The sequence below is a fragment of the Dendrobates tinctorius genome, unplaced genomic scaffold, assembly GCF_039654945.1.
Source record: "Dendrobates tinctorius isolate UK_male_01 unplaced genomic scaffold, ASM3965494v1 ptg000103l, whole genome shotgun sequence".
Taxonomy (NCBI): Eukaryota; Metazoa; Chordata; class Amphibia; order Anura; family Dendrobatidae; genus Dendrobates; species Dendrobates tinctorius.
The window spans coordinates 44,141,807-44,159,445 of NW_027361771.1; the positions used below are offsets into that span (position 1 = coordinate 44,141,807).

The 17,639-nt window shown below is 39.1% G+C and overlaps 1 protein-coding gene across 1 annotated transcript in view; it reads right to left on the reverse strand.

The window, feature by feature from the left end:
* Nucleotides 1-9,924, reverse strand: part of LOC141100107 (uncharacterized) — a 54,682-nt gene extending 44,758 nt beyond the window's left edge. Inside the window, exon 1 of the mRNA XM_073588342.1 lies at nt 9,796-9,924. The gene's annotated coding sequence lies outside the window, so the exon portion shown is untranslated. The remainder of the gene's footprint in view (nt 1-9,795) is intronic.
* Between the last annotated feature and the right edge of the window lie 7,715 nt (nt 9,925-17,639).

Below are 17,639 nucleotides of genomic sequence, written 5' to 3' on the forward strand. Positions count from 1 at the left end.
ATAATATCAGGATCATACACTGGATATAAGGATAGTACAAATAATATCAGGATCATGCACTGTATATAAGGACAGTATAATCAGGATCATACACTATATATAAGGATAGTATAGATATTAGGATCACACACTGCATATAAGGACAGTATAGATAATATCAGGATCATACACTGCATATAAGGATAATATCAGGATCATACACTGTATAAAAGGGCAGGATAATATCAGGATCATACACTGTATATAAGGGCAGTATAGATAATATCAGGATCATACACTGCATATAAGGATATCAGGATCATACACTGTATATAAGGACAGTATAGATAATATCAGGATCATACACTGTATAAAAGGGCAGGATAATATCAGGATCATACACTGTACATAAGGACAGTATAGATAATATCAGGATCATACACTGTATAAAAGGGCAGGATAATATCAGGATCATACACTGTATATAAGGGCAGTATAGATAATATCAGGATCATACACTGCATATAAGGATATCAGGATCATACACTGTATATAAGGACAGTATAGATAATATCAGGATCATACACTGTATAAAAGGACAGTATAGATAATAGCAGGATCATACACTGTATATAAGGGCAGTATAGATAATATCAGGATCATACACTGTATATAAGGACAGTATAGATAATATCAGGATCATACACTGTATATAAGGACAGTATAGATAATATCAGGATCATCCACTGCATATAAGGATAATATCAGGATCAATCACTGTATATAAAGGCAGTATAGATAATATCAGGATCATACACTGTATAAAAGGGCAGGATAATATCAGGATCATACACTGTATATAAGGGCAGTATAGATAATATCAGGATCATACACTGTATATAAGGACAGTATAGATAATATCAGGATCATACACTGCATATAAGGATAATATCAGGATCATACACTGCATATAAGGACAGTCTAGATATCAGGATCATACACTGTATAGAAGGGCAGTATAGATAATATCAGGATCATACACTGTATAAAAGGACAGTATAGATAATATCAGGATCATACACTGCATAGAAGGATAATATCAGGATCATACACTGCATATAAGGACAGTATAGATAATATCAGGATCATACACTGTATAAAAGGACAGTATAGATAATATCAGGATCATACACTGTATATAAGGACAGTATAGATAATATCAGGATCATACACCGTATATAAGGACAGTATAGATAATATCAGGATCATACACTGTATATAAGGGCAGTATAGATAATATCAGGATTATACACTGTATATAAGGTCAGTATAGATAATATCAGGATCATACACTGTATATAAGGGCAGTATAGATAATATCAGGATCATACACTGTATAAAAGGTCAGGATAATATCAGGATCATACACTGTATATAAGGACAGTATAGATAATATCAGGATCATACACAGTATATAAGGACAGTATAGATAATATCAGGATCATACACTGCATAAAAGGGCAGTATAGATAGTATCAGGATCATACACTGTATATAAGGACAGTATAGATAATATCAGGATCATAGACTGTATAAAAGGGCAGTATAGATATCAGGATTATACACTGTATATAAGGGCAGTATAGATAATATCAGGATCATACACTGTATATAAGGACAGTATAGATAATATAAGGATCATACACTGCATATAAGGACAGTATAGATAATATCAGGATCATACACTGTATATAAGGACAGTATAGATAATATCAGGATCATACACCGTATATAAGGACAGTATAGATAATATCAGGATCATACACCGCATATAAGGGCAGTATAGATAATATCAGTATCAGGATCATACACTGTATATAAGGGCAGTATAGATAATATCAGGATTATACACTGTATATAAGGGCAGTATAGATAATATCAGGATCATACACTGTATATAAGGACAGTATAGATAATATCAGGCAGGGCTGTGGAGTCGGAGTCGGAGTTAGTTTTGGTTGGAGTCGGAGTCGGAAGAAATGTACCGACTCCGACTCCAGCTTTAAAAAAAATGTATTAATATTTCATAATTGAACTTTCATATGAATTTTATAAATGTTACTCAAATATATATGTTCTATCAAACTATGAACAACAGTGATAAGCAGTTCTGCTGGAGATAGAGACATTTCTTACTTCTTGTGTGTCACTGTTCTCCACTGCCCTTATCTAATCTTATACTTGGTTAACCTCATGCTGCCCCAACCCCCCTACTTCCAATGTATGAAACTGAAAGTGAAAATGTGTTGCAAATTCTTAGTAGTAAAGCTCCTCCTCTAGACTAGATCATACTAGGTGTGCGTCTTCCAAGCATCTCACAGCTGCCTGCTACTCAGAAGAGGAAGACTGTAAGAAGTATTATCCTTTCAACAAACTTTGCATCAGTTAACTGTGAGTACATGAGGAATAATAACAGTATTACTGACCACTATATCAGTTGTACGACCTGGCAATAATTTTGTACAATTGTTTTTAGGAAAAACAATTGTCATTTGGATTGTGAATGCAGAATTAAAAACCTGAGAATGTCAAAGAAGCATCACATTAAATCAGCTGTATTTGAACATTTCACCATCACTCAAGATAGAAAACATTATGTCTGTCAGTGTATGACAAATGATCCAGACGAAAACAAATGCTGTGAAGCCAAGATGAGTGCATATCAGGGCTGTGGAGTCGGAGTCGTGGAGTCGGAGTTAGTTTTGGTTGGAGTCGGAGTCGGTAGAAATGTACCGACTCCGACTCCAGCTTTAAAAAAAATGTATTAATATTTCATAACTGATCTTTCATATGAATTTTATAAATGTTACTCAAATATATATGTTCTATCAAACTATGAACAACAGTGATAAGCAGTTCTGCTGGAGCTAGAGACATTTCTTACTTCTTGTGTGTCACTGTTCTCCACTGCCCTTATCTAATCTTATACTTGGTTAACCTCATGCTGCCCCAACCCCCCTACTTACAATGTATGAAACTGAAAGTGAAAATGTGTTGCAAATTCTTAGTAGTAAAGCTCCTCCTCTAGACTAGATCATACTAGGTGTGCATCTTCCAAGCATCTCACAGCTGCCTGCTACTCAGAAGAGGAAGACTGTAAGAAGTATTATCCTTTCAACAAACTTTGCATCAGTTAACTGTGAGTACATGAGGAATAATAACAGTATTACTGACCACTATATCAGTTGTACGACCTGGCAATAATTTTGTACAACTGTTTTTAGGAAAAACAATTGTCATTTAGATTGTGAATGCAGAATTAAAAACCTGATAATGTCAAAGAAGCATCACATTAAATCAGCTGTATTTGAACATTTCACCATCACTCAAGATAGAAAACATTATGTCTGTCAGTGTATGACAAATGATCCAGACGAAAACAAATGCTGTGAAGCCAAGATGAGTGCATATTCAGGCAAAGATAAAAATGCTCCTACCAGAGCTTCTAATCTAAAGAGACATTTACAGCGCTTTCATCCAGAAGTACAGAAAGCAGTGGATGAGAAAGACTGCATCCAAACCAATGAACTAGTGCCCAGCTCTTCCAGCCAAACAAAGGAGCAGAGAACTTTGCAGCTATCAGTTGCAAGATATTTTGTCAGTGACAAAGTTACTGTGACAATGACAGTAGATACATTTAAAAAACAGATCATAGAGCTTGTTGTAAAGGATAGTGTGCTTATTATAGTGTGATAGTGTGACTCAGATAGTGTGCTTATTATGAAACTGAATGGGAGGAGACACAGATTAGATATTAGAAAAAACTTTTTGACAGTTAGAGTGATCAATGAGTGGAACAGGCTGCCACGAGAAGTTGTGAGTTCTCCTTCAATGGAAGTCTTCAAACAGAGGCTGGACAGACATCTGACTGGGATGATTTAGCGAATCCTGCTTTGAGCAGGGGGTTGGACCAGATGGCCCAGGAGGTCCCTTCCAACTCTACGATTCTATGATTCTATGATTCTATTTCATTATTTTCACGACCAGCTTTTATGTGTCTGAATGGGGAAATGGCCCGCAAGCTTGGTGTTGCTCTGGAGAGAGAGAGTATTAGAAAATTAGTAATCGAAGAAGCATTTAAACAAAAGGAAGAACTTAAAAAAACTCTCAAGGGACGCTTTCTGTTTCTTAAAATGGATGCCTGCACACGTCACAGAGTGAACTATTTTGCCATCAATGTCCGATTTGTTTGTGACAAAAATGAAATAGTTACCAAGACATTGGCAGTAAAAGACACCAAAGCTCATCACACCAGTGAGTTTCTCCAGGTCTTGGTGGAAAAGGTTCTGCAAGACTATGAACTTAAAAAAGAGCAAGTTTTTTCTGTCGTAACTGACAATGCTTCAAATATGATAAGTACTATTAAGCTAATGAATGAGAGTAATGATGGTGACCAGCAGCTAGAAGAACATTCTGGGTCCACAGACACAGAAATGTTTGAAATAGAGGAACACAGTATTGTAACTGAGGAGCAAACTGAAGTTGCTTCAGATGAACAGCAACATGATAGTTTAGATGATCTTGTTGAAACTGTGTCAATATGTTCTTTCATTCATCACATGCGCTGTGTTGTACATACGCTACAGCTGGCTATAAGAGACAGTCTGCAAGAAGGACATGCTGCTGCACCGATTGGCAAGGTGAGAAAATTGGCTACTGTTGCCAGAACCCCTAAAGTTGACTCAATTTTGTAGAGACGTGCTGGAAAAGGGGCAATTATTGATCAAGCCACACGATGGGGCAGTACTTAGTTAATGATTCAGCGCTTGGTTGAACTGAAAACCTTTCTTGTAGACATGGCTAACCCTCAACTGACGCTAAATGAAAGTCAGTGGAATCAGGTGACTGAGCTGGAAAAATTGCTAGAGCACCCATTTACAGTGACTAAAAAATTACAAGCAGAGGACTTAACTCCAGGTATTTTCTTAAAGGAGTGGAAGAACCTGATGTTTCGCCTGTCCCAAAGAGGAGGGTTAATTGCAAGTGGCATTGCTACATCAATGAAACGGAGAGAGGAGCTACTATTACAAAATAACATTCTTTTGGCAGCTGTTTATGTAGACCCAATGCATCGGAATCTTCTAGATGATCAACAGCTAAGTAAAGGAAAAGAAGCTCTGTTTGAAATAGCAGTAAGGATGAAAGGGTTGCAGAACAGTCAGGAGGAACAAGAAGAATTTGGACGTCCTGCCACATCTTCACCCTCATCATCAACTGATGAAGAATTTAATTTCGAAAAATATTTGGATCACAAGGACCGTGCAAAGCGTTCCCGCATAGAAGAAGAGTCATCCCCATCAAGGAACACAGCCAGTACATTTCAGCAGAATTTTTCATGTGCACTAAAAGAAATTGAGAAATTTGACCGTTCATCAAAAATAACAGTGCAACAAGCGATTCCTCTGTATCCTGACATTGTCAGAGATGTTGCCCGAGTGGTTACTGCTTTGCCACCAACACAAGTTAGTGTAGAGAGGTTGTTCTCTGCTCTCAAAATAATTAGATCAGATTTGAGGGCATCCATGAAGGAGGATCTGACAGAGGCAATACTTTTTCTGAGGACAAATTTATAGATTTCTTCTTATTAACTGCATAAAAGTGTTTATTGCATATTTACTTACAGTTTAGAAAAGTTTATAAAAGTTATTTGCTATATTCTAATTGTATTCTAATAAATGTAGTTTTTGCTCTAAGTGGTCTGATTACTTATATGATGGTGAGAAACTGAATAAGCACGATGTTTAATATTTTACAACAGTAAATTTGTTGTTATGAATTGGCCATTTATGAAGGAGTCGGAGCCGGAGCCTGATAAAATCCAGGAGTCGGAGTCGCAACTGTGGCTTACCGACTCCACAGCCCTGATATCAGGATCATACACTGCATATAAGGACAGTATAGATAATATCTGGATCATACACTGCATATAAGGACAGAATAGATAATATCTGGATCATACACTGCATATAAGGACAGTATAGATAATATCAGGATCATACACTGCATATAAGGACAGTATAGATAATATCTTGATCATACACTGCACATAAGGACAGATTAGATAATATCAGGATCATACACTGTATATAAGGACAATATAGATAATATCAGGATCATACACTGTATATAAGGACAGTATAGATAATATCAGGATCATACACTGTATATAAGGGCAGTATAGATAATATCAGGATCACACACTGTATATAAGGATAGTATAGATAATATCAGGATCATAAACTGTATATAAGGACAGTATAGATAATATCAGGATCATACACGGCATATAAGGACAGTATAGATAATATCAGGATCATACACTGTATATAAGGACAGTATAGATAATATCAGGATCACACACTGTATATAAGTACAGTATAGATAATATCAGGATCATACACTGCATATAAGGACAGTATAGATAATATCAGGATCATACACTGCATATAAGGACAGTATAGATAATATCAGGATCATACACTGCATATAAGGACAGTATATATAATATCAGGATCATACACTGCATATAAGTACAGTATAGATAATATCAGGATCATACACTGCATATAAGGACAGTATAGATAATATCAGGATCACACACTGTATATAAGTACAGTATAGATAATATCAGGATCATACACTGTATATAAGGACAGTATAGATAATATCAGGATCATACACTGCATATAAGGACAGTATATATAATATCAGGATCATACACTGCATATAAGGACAGTATAGATAATATCAGGATCATACACTGTATATAAGGACAGTATAGATAATATCAGGATCATACACTGCATATAAGGACAGTATAGATAATATCAGGCTCATACACTGTATATAAGGACAGTATAGATAATATCAGGATCATACACTGCATATAAGTATAAGTACAGTATAGATAATATCAAGATCATACACTGTATATAAGGACAGTATAGATAATATCAGGATCATACACTGTATATAAGGACAGTATAGATAATATCAGGATTATACACTGCATATAAGGACAGTATAGATAATATCAGGCTCATACACTGTATATAAGGACAGTATAGATAATATCAGGATCATACACTGCATATAAGTACAGTATAGATAATATCAGGATCATACACTGTATATAAGGACAGTATAGATAATATCAGGATCATACACTGCATATAAGGACAGTATAGATAATATCAGGCTCATACACTGCATATAAGGATAATATCAGGATCATACACTGTATATAAGGACAGTATAGATAATATCAGGATCATACACTATATAAGGACAGTATAGATAATATCAGGATCATACACTGTATACAAGGACAGTATAGATAATATCAGGATCATACACTGCATATAAGGATAATATCAGGATCATACACTGTATATAAGGACAGTATAGATATCAGGATCATACACTGTATATAAGGACAGTATAGATAATATCAGGATCATACACTGCATATAAGGATAATATCAGGATCATACACTGCATATAAGGACAGTATAGATAATATCAGGATCATACACTGCATATAAGGACAGTATAGATAATATCAGGATCATACACTGTATACAAGGACAGTATAGATAATATCAGGATCATACACTGTATATAAGGACAGTATAGATAATATCAGGATCATACACTGTATACAAGGACAGTATAGATAATATCAGGATCATACACTGCATATAAGGATAATGTCAGGATCATACACTGTATATAAGGACAGTATAGATAATATCAGGATCATACACTGTATATAAGGACAGTATAGATAATATCAGGATCATACACTGTATACAAGGCCAGTATAGATAATATCAGGATCATACACTGCATATAAGGATAATATCAGGATCATACACTGCATATAAGGGCAGTATAGATAATATCAGGATCATACACTGTATACAAGGACAGTATAGATAATATCAGGATCATACACTGTATATAAGGACAGTATAGATAATATCAGGATCATACACTGCATATAAGGACAGTATAGATAATATCAGGATCATACACTGTATACAAGGCCAGTATAGATAATATCAGGATCATACACTGTATATAAGGACAGTATAGATAATATCAGGATCATACACTGCATATAAGGACAGTATAGATAATATCAGGATCATACACTGTATATAAGGACAGTATAGATAATATCAGGATCATACACTGTATACAAGGACAGTATAGATAATATCAGGATCATACACTGCATATAAGGATAATATCAGGATCATACACTGTATATAAGGACAGTATAGATTATATCAGGATCATACACTGCATATAAGGATAATATCAGGATCATACACTGCATATAAGGGCAGTATAGATAATATCAGGATCATACACTGCATATAAGGATAATATCAGGATCATACACTGCATATAAGGATAATATCAGGATCATACACTGTATATAAGGACAGTATAGATTATATCAGGATCATACACTGTATACAAGGACAGTATAGATAATAGCAGGGTCATACACTGTATATAAGGACAGTATAGATAATATCAGGATCATACACTGTATATAAGGACAGTATAGATAATATCAGGATCATACACTGCATATAAGGACAGTATAGATATTATCAGGATCATACACTGTATACAAGGACAGTATAGATAATATCAGGATCATACACTGTATATAAGGACAGTATAGATAATATCAGGATCATACACTGCATATAAGGACAGTATAGATAATATCAGGATCATACACTGTATATAAGGACAGTATAGATAATATCAGGATCATACACTGTATACAAGGACAGTATAGATAATATCAGGATCATACACTGCATATAAGGATAATATCAGGATCATACACTATATATAAGGACAGTATAGATTATATCAGGATCATACACTGCATATAAGGATAATATCAGGATCATACACTGCATATAAGGGCAGTATAGATAATATCAGGATCATACACTGCATATAAGGATAATATCAGGATCATACACTGCATATAAGGATAATATCAGGATCATACACTGTATATAAGGACAGTATAGATTATATCAGGATCATACACTGTATACAAGGACAGTATAGATAATAGCAGGGTCATACACTGTATATAAGGACAGTATAGATAATATCAGGATCATACACTGTATATAAGGGCAGTATAGATAATATCAGGATCATACACTGCATATAAGGGCAGTATAGATAATAGCAGGATCATACACTGTATATAAGGGCAGTATAGATATCAGGATCATACACTGCATATAAGGATAATATCAGGATCATACACTGTATACAAGGACAGTATAGATAATATCAGGATCATACACTGCATATAAGGACAGTATAGATAATATCAGGATCATACACTGCATATAAGGACAGTATAGATAATATCAGGATCATACACTGTATATAAGGACAGTATAGATAATATCAGGATCATACACTGTATATAAGTACAGTATAGATAATATCAGGATCATACACTGTATAGAAGCTCATACTGAAATTATATATAGTATATACAGTAGTATATATAATAGGCTCATACAGTAAATATAATAAGAGCACAGGTTATTGGGGGTGTCATAACGTGTATATGAGGACAGAAAAGATTTTTGGGGTTACACAATGTAGTTAAGGCCAGTGTAGATGATATAGACAATGCACAACGACTAAAAGGACAGTGTGTGCCCTGCAAAATCATCGGGTCTGATAAACGAAACTCACCATAGACTCCCCTGCCCTCTGCTTCTTATAAGCCTGAACCGGAAGCTGTTTGCCGGAAACACCCTGCTTGCGTTCCACGGCACTTCCTAGCTCAGCGCCCGCAGAGCTTGGGCTCCTAGATGTGACGTCGTGCTGTCACGTGCCACTGGCCTCACGTGACCGCTACAGTGCCCTTAACTGATGAAGGCGCACAGTACAGTAGTAGTGAGCTGTAGGACTAGGATGAGGGGCGGGCATGATTAGGGAGAGAAATATCTGCAATTGTCATCTGGGGGTCTTGATTAACCCTTCAGTGACGAGTGAATTCAGTGAATTCCCTTCAGGGAATTTTTTGTTTTGTTCGTTTATTTTCTAAGAACTATAACTTTTTTATTCTCTCAACATAATTTTATGAAGGCTTTATTTTTGTGGGACTGTGGGGCCATGTGTCTGTGGGCAAAATACCGACATTTCTGGGTTTTGCCAGCACCACGGTCCCCAAAACGTCCCAAAAAACATGCACACTGCTGACGCACACTACACATAGACGACATCCACATATCAGCAGTGTGACACGTACCGGCGGCTGTCTACTATCTCAGCCTTCTCTGCTCGCTTTCTCAAACTGAACATGGACAAAACAGAATTCATCATCTTTCCCCCATCTCACTCTACCCCTCCACCAGACCTATCCATCACTGTCAATGGCTGCTCTCTTTCCCTAGTCCCGCACGCTCGGTGCCTTGGGGTGATCCTCGACTCTGCGCTCTCTTTCAAACCACATATCCAAACCCTCGCCTCCTCCTGCCACCTCAATCTCAAAAATATTTCCCGTATCCACTCATTCCTCAACCACGAAACCACAAAAACACTAGTGCATGCTCTTATCATCTCCCGCCTCGACTACTGCAACCTCCTACTCTCTGGCCTCCCCTTTAGCACTCTGGCACTGCTCCAGTCCATCCTATTCCCCAGCTCCCCCCCTATGCCAGGCCCTTCACTGGCTTCCTATTGCCCAGAGGCTCCAATTCAAAACCCTAACCATGACATACAAAGCCATCCACAACCTGTCTCCTCCATACATCTGTGACATGGTCTCTAGGTACCTACCCGCACACAACCTTCGATCATCTCAAGATCTCCTTCTCTACTCCCCCCTTATCTCTTCTTCCCACAACCGCATACAAGACTTCTCCCGTGCTTCCCCCATATTTTGGAACTCTCTGGCGCAACACATCAGATTCTCACCATCAACGGAAACCTTCAAGAAGAACCTGAAGACCCACCTGTTCCAACAAGCCTACAGCCTGCAATGATCCTCGGTCTACTGAACCACAGCATGACCTGCTCTACCCTCTCCTACTGTATCCTCACCCATCCCTATAGACTGTGAGCCCTCGCAGGCCGGGTCCACTCTTATGTACTTGTGTGTCCCTTGTCTTACACATGTTTATTATACTTGTCTATATTTCCCCTTTTCACATGTAAAGCGCCATGGAATAAATGGCGCTATATAAATGCATAATAATAATAATAAAAGAGGGTAATCGTCGGGGAGTGCTTTTTTTCTATATTCTGTAAGTGTCTTTATTCATTTTGACTACAGGTATAGTATTGTGGGTGTCTGATACATGCCCCTCCAATTCTAACCCCTGGGCTTGATGTCAGTTGACATTATACAGCTGACATCAACCCCAAAACGATTACCCCACTTGCCAGTGCTCCAGGGCAAGTGGGAAGTACCGAGGCTAAGCGCCGGATTTGGTGCATCTAATGGATGCATTATTTCTGGGGCGGCTGAGGGCTGATGTTCTTGGGGGGGGGGGGGGGGGGATATCCATGGCCACTTACCAGGCTATTAATATCAACCCATAGTTGTCTGTTTAGCCTTTGCTGCATGGTAAAATTAGGGTGGGACCACTTTTTAATAACCAGCAAGGGCTAAGTAGACAGCTGTGAGCTGTCATTAATAGACTGGGGACCTTTATGGCTAATGGCCCCTTCCTAGAATAAAAACAATATCATCCACCTGTCAGCTTTCCCTCAGCTGCTTAGGAAAATTAAGTGGGACCCCATGCTTTGTTTTTAATTTATTTAATACTCGCAATACACAGATGGGAGGTGCTGTCTACAAGTGTAATCAGCATGGCGCTGAGCACAGGAAGACCAGGCGATGATGAGGAGACTTGTAGTTAGCACTATTCCCAGGAGGCGTGTGCTGACTTCAAGTGTCATTGACATCGCCTGGTCTCGCTGATCGCAGGGAGACCAGGCGACAATGATTAGCATTTGATTCAGCACCTGGTGCCTGGGAACAGCGCTAACTCTGCTTTTTTCCACAGACGCCGGTACGTCACACTGCTGGTGCACATGGATGTGACACACAGATAGCAACGGTACTGGTTTTACCTGTAGTGGTCATAGCAGGACGTGAACAGAGGCCACACTGATAGGAAATGTAGATTGTGAGCCCCAATAGGGATAGTGATGATATTGTATGTACAGCGCTGCAGAATATGATGTAAGAAATGGATAATTATTAGTAACTCCAATGACTGCATTCATTTTACCATATAATGTCCTAGAACACGAGGAAAAAATTCTGAGAGCGGTGAAATTGCAAAAAAGCATAAAACCTGCAATTTCACAATTTGTTTTTTGGGGTTTTAGTTTAATGACTTCCATTGTATGGAAAAAATTAACCTGAACACCTGATTCTCCAGCTCAGGCCGGGGTCACCCATGCGAGAAACACATCTGAGTCTCGCATGTTAATACCCGTCACTGCCGCCGGCACTCTAGAGCGGAGCGTGTGGCTCCATGTATTGGAAAAGCATGAATAGCTCAAAGGTTCTGGAAAAGCGCTATGGCTCCTCGCCCCCCACCTCACCCCCCAAAAAAATTCAGCAAATTCTCCGCTCCCAAATCCAAATGCCCCCTCCTTTCTGAGCCCGTGTGCCTATACCACATTTAGCATCCACATGTTTGGCATTTCTGTACTGTTGGAAGCCTGCTTAATTTACAGGTGCATGTCTCCAGAAGCATGAGCTGGGCATAATGAAGGACACCTGTAGATAAATTCACAGAGGAGTGTAATTTCCAAAATGGGGTCACATGAGGAGAGGAGTCTGTCTTTTGGCATTTAGGGGCTTTGTAAATGGAGTCCGCAAACTATTCTATGATTTGTTCTCCAAGAGGCAAATAGCGCTCTGTCCCTCCCGAGTCTCGCCATGTGGCTAAGCAATACTGTACAGCCACATATGGGGTATTTCTACATTCAGCAGGAATTGTGGGACAAATTTTGTTGCCAGCTTTACCCATTTCCCCGTGTAAAAATGTAAAATCTGGGGCTAAAATAATGTTTTTTGTGGTACAAATGTAATTTTTTTCTTCACTATCCAATGGTATATAATTCTGTGACACATGCATGGTGTCAATATGATCACTGCACCCTAAGATAAATTCATTGAGAGGTGTAGTTTGTAAAATGGGGTCACTTATCGGGGCTTCTGCTGTTCTGGCACCTCCGGAGATCTTCCAGTGGGTCATGCACCCGCAAACCATAACAGTAAAATCTGCCCTACATTATGGTGCTCCTTCACATCTGAGCTTTCCACTTTTACTGTATTTTCCAATTACATGTAAGTTATTGGCGCACCCGGTCGAAATTGCACAACAAACTGTACTGCCCATTTTTTTCCTATTATCCCTTAGAAAAATGAAAGATTTGTTGCTAAAACAACATTTTAGTGGTAAAAATTTAATTATTTTTTCTTCACGGCCCAATGGTATAAAATTCTGTGAGGCACATGTGGTGTCAATATGCACACTGCACCCCTAGATTAATTGGGGGATGTAGTTTGTAAAATGGGGTCACTTATGGTGGGGATTCTGCTGTTCTGGCACCTCATGAGCTCTGCCAGTGTGACATGGCACCCTCCAATCATTCCAGCAAAATCTGAACTCCAATATGGCGCTTCTTCCCTTCTGAGATTTACACTGCATCTCCAAAGTAGTTTTTGATCACATATGGGGTCTTGGCGTACTTAGGCGAAATTGCATATCTAATTGTACCATCCATTTTCTCCTGTTTCCCTTGTAAAAATGCAAAATTTGTGGCAAAACCCACATTTTTTGGGAAAAAATTTTATTTTTTCATTTTCACACCTCAACATTATAGAATTCTGTGACGCACCTGGGAGTTCAACGTGCTCACCACACCCCTAGATAAGTATCTTGTAGGGTGTAGTTTACAAAGTGGGGTCAGTTGTGGGGGGTTTCCACTGTTTAGGCACATTAGTGGCTCTATAAACACTACATGATGTCCTATTTATTCCAGCAAAATTTGCATTCCAAATGTCAAACGGTGCTCCTTTCCTTCCAAGGCCTGCCATGCACCTAAACAGTAGTTTTCTACCACATATGCGGTATCTGCATACTCAGGAGAAACTGCACAACAAATTGTACGGTCCATTTTCTCCTGTTACCCTTATGAAAATGCAAAATTTGGGGCTAAATCAAAACTTTTGTGAGCACTGGGCCTCTCTGACCTTTCCTGACGCCTGCGCACTGCAGTACTTTGCTCTGCCCTCAACAGGGCAGATCAGTACGCCTGCGCAGGAGCGCGGCACGAAGCAAGCAGGATGACGACATCGCATGAAGATAGGAGGCGCTGGACCTGGGACCTGCGACACCCATTGGACCGGACCGCCCCCCGCCCCCGGGTGAGTATAATAAAACTTCTTTTTCTTCTCTTTCAGGTCAGACCAGGGGCTTATCTACAGCATTACAGAATGCTGTAGATAAGCCCCGAAAGGCAGTGGCTGCATCTTATAGCAGCAAAACGAGGTGACAGGTTCCCTTTAATTCTTGTGAAGCACCTGAAACAATAAACTTTCCCGATCTGGTTTTGAGCACTTTGAGGGGTGCGGTTTCTAAAATGGTGTGACTTGTGTGTATTTTCTGTCATATAGGCCCGTCAAAGTCACTTCAAATGTGATGTGGTTCCTAAAAAAAATTGTTTTTGTAAATTTTGTTGGAAAAAAAGAGAAAATGCTGATCAACTTTTAACCCTTCTAACAAAAAAAATATCTTTCGAAAATGATGCCGATGTAAAGTCGACGTGGGAAATGTTAGTTATATCACACAAGATAGTTAATATCTGGTTTAAGGGCATAAAATGTACCCCTTAGCCCCCCTAGCCATTTTCGAGACAGCTTGCATGTGCCTGGAAAGATGTGGGCTCAGCGCCGGAGCCCACATCAAAGGGAGGGATTCCAACATCAGCGTACTATTACGCCCAATGTCGGAAAGGGGTTAAAGGTTTGAAAATGGCAAAATTTTCAATATTCTGATATTTTCACAAATAAACGCAAAAAAAACATTGGCCTAAATTTATCACTAACTTGAAGTAAAATGTGTCACGAAAAAAATAAATCTGATTCATTGGGACACATTGAAGCGTTCCAGTGTTATTACCATATAAAGTGTGAGAATTTTCAAATTTGGCCTGGTCGGGAAAACCGGCTCGCAGGTGAAGGGGTTAAATTCCTTACCTGTACAGGACCGCTGTTCTACTGTCCTCACCTTTTATATACCCTGCAGCTATGAGATTCATGCCAGTGACTTTTGTAGCCAATCGCTGACTTTGGAGTCTCATGGCAGAGACGCAGACATCACACCTATTGGCTGCTGTGGTCACATGAACGTGGACAGCACAACACTACTCTAGGAATGTAAACAAGAACTGGCAGAGACCACTGAATTAGGCGTACAGCAAAGGATCATGGGTATTTTGTTAATCACATTTGCTGCTGTAGGTGTTCTTTTTAAGAAGCCCTAAGGATCCCAGAGGTGATCAGCTTTTCACACCCTAAAGCCCCAACCCTAGCTGCCCCTTTATAGGGCAATGGAATGCTGACCTGAGCATCAAAAAAAACCTTGACTTGGTCACACCACTGATAAACCATATCCAAATTTCCTCACCATCTTGCACTGACCAAAGCCTATGTCCCGTGCTTACACCACAGACTGTACTGTGCAAAAGTATTAGACAGGTGTGGGGAACGTGTTGCAAAGAATGTTTTCCAAATATATAACTTTTAATAGTTTATTTTTTATCACCAAAATGCAAAGTGAATGATCAAAAGAGAAATGTCAATCTAAATCAATATTTGGTGTGACCTCCCTTTGTCTTCAAAACAGCATCAGTTTTTCCAGGTACACTTCTACAAGGTGAGGGATTTTGTAAGACTACAGTACATTCTGGTGTACAAGGAACCAAATATACAAAAAAGTTTAGAATGATCATTATTTTCATATGTAGGTTGGCGTCACATCGGTCCTACTCCCGGGATTATGCCGGACTCCTCTAGCTTTCATTCCAGGTACACTGGTGAATTTCCATGGTGGAAGTTGCAGAAGAAATGTAAGATTCCATGGCAGTCACTCAGACAGTGACTCTATAGTCCCACTTACTCTCTTTATACTGCCTCTTTAAGGAGGAAGTTCAGACACTCTATATTAACCTATTCTGCCATTATGCTATACATTTATAGCAGGTAGTAGTTCCTGTGCATTTCCAAAAATGTGCAAAGCAGTGATGGGACAGGCTCAGGAGCTGCACCTTTGCCAATAGAAGCAGGTGTCAGCAGTAACGTGTGTGGTGCAGCTATGATACGGGCTCAGGGGATGAACTTGTACCACAAGCAAAGCAGGGCAAGCATTGGGGGAACAACTGGGCAATTGCTTAAGTCAAAAGGACCTATTGTTACATCAAGCTCACATGACCAAAGGTCCTTCATCTTGTGAGAATCTGGAGGAACTGAAGAGGAAAAACTGAGGTGCCTTCTACATACTCTGCATAAACACCGTAGATTGTAATAGTTGTGGCTATAGAAAAGGAGAACCACATCAGTTATGTCTATTTTATTTTGCTATGTCTGGTGTAAACTGCTAGAGGCTTTCCCCTATTCAGACATTAAAGAGATTTTAACCCACATGGTTTCGCCTAATTTTAGGATGAATTCAAATGTCTGATGTAAGGAATGGCCTTGAGTCTCCCCACCCGAGCTCAACAGCCTCATAGACATATATGAGGCTGTTAAGTTCAGGTCAGAAGTATCACGGACTTCTGAAATTAGCCTAAGTCTCCCACACCCGGTTTATAAGTAGTTTTCATCAATGTTGCCAGAGAGGGGATGTAGCATACTGTACAGTTACAGACCAAAAGTTTGGACACACCTTCTCATTCAAAGAGTTTTCTTTATTTTCATGACTAAGAAAATTGTAGATTCACTTTGAAGGCATCAAAACTATGAATTAACACATGTGGAATTATATAATTAACAAAAAAGTGTGAAACAACTGAAAATATATCTTATATTCTAGGTTCTTCAAAGTAGCCACCTTTACCTTTGATTACTGCTTTGCACACTCTTGATGAGCTTCAAGAGGTAGTCACCGGAAATGGTTTTCACTTTACAGGTGTGCCCGGTCAGGTTTAATAAGTGGGATTTCTTGCCTTATAAATGAGGTTGGGACCATCAGTTGTGTTGTGCAGAAGTCTGGTGGATACACAGCTGATAGTCCTACTGAATAGACTGTTAGAATTTGTAGTATGGCAAGAAAAAAGCAGCTATGGCTAGCTTCACACTAGCGTTTTGGGCCGCAGCGCACGGACGCCGCTAAGCCCTGCCTCCTCCGGTCATCTCCGCCTAGTACCGCACACGGCTGCATGCGATCTGCACACCTTATCTTTAGCATAGGGTGCAAGGACCGTGCGCTGACCGTGTGCTAGTAGAATTTTGCGTGCGCATGCAGCCGTATGCGATACTAGGCGGAGATGACTGGAGGGGGGCAGGGCTT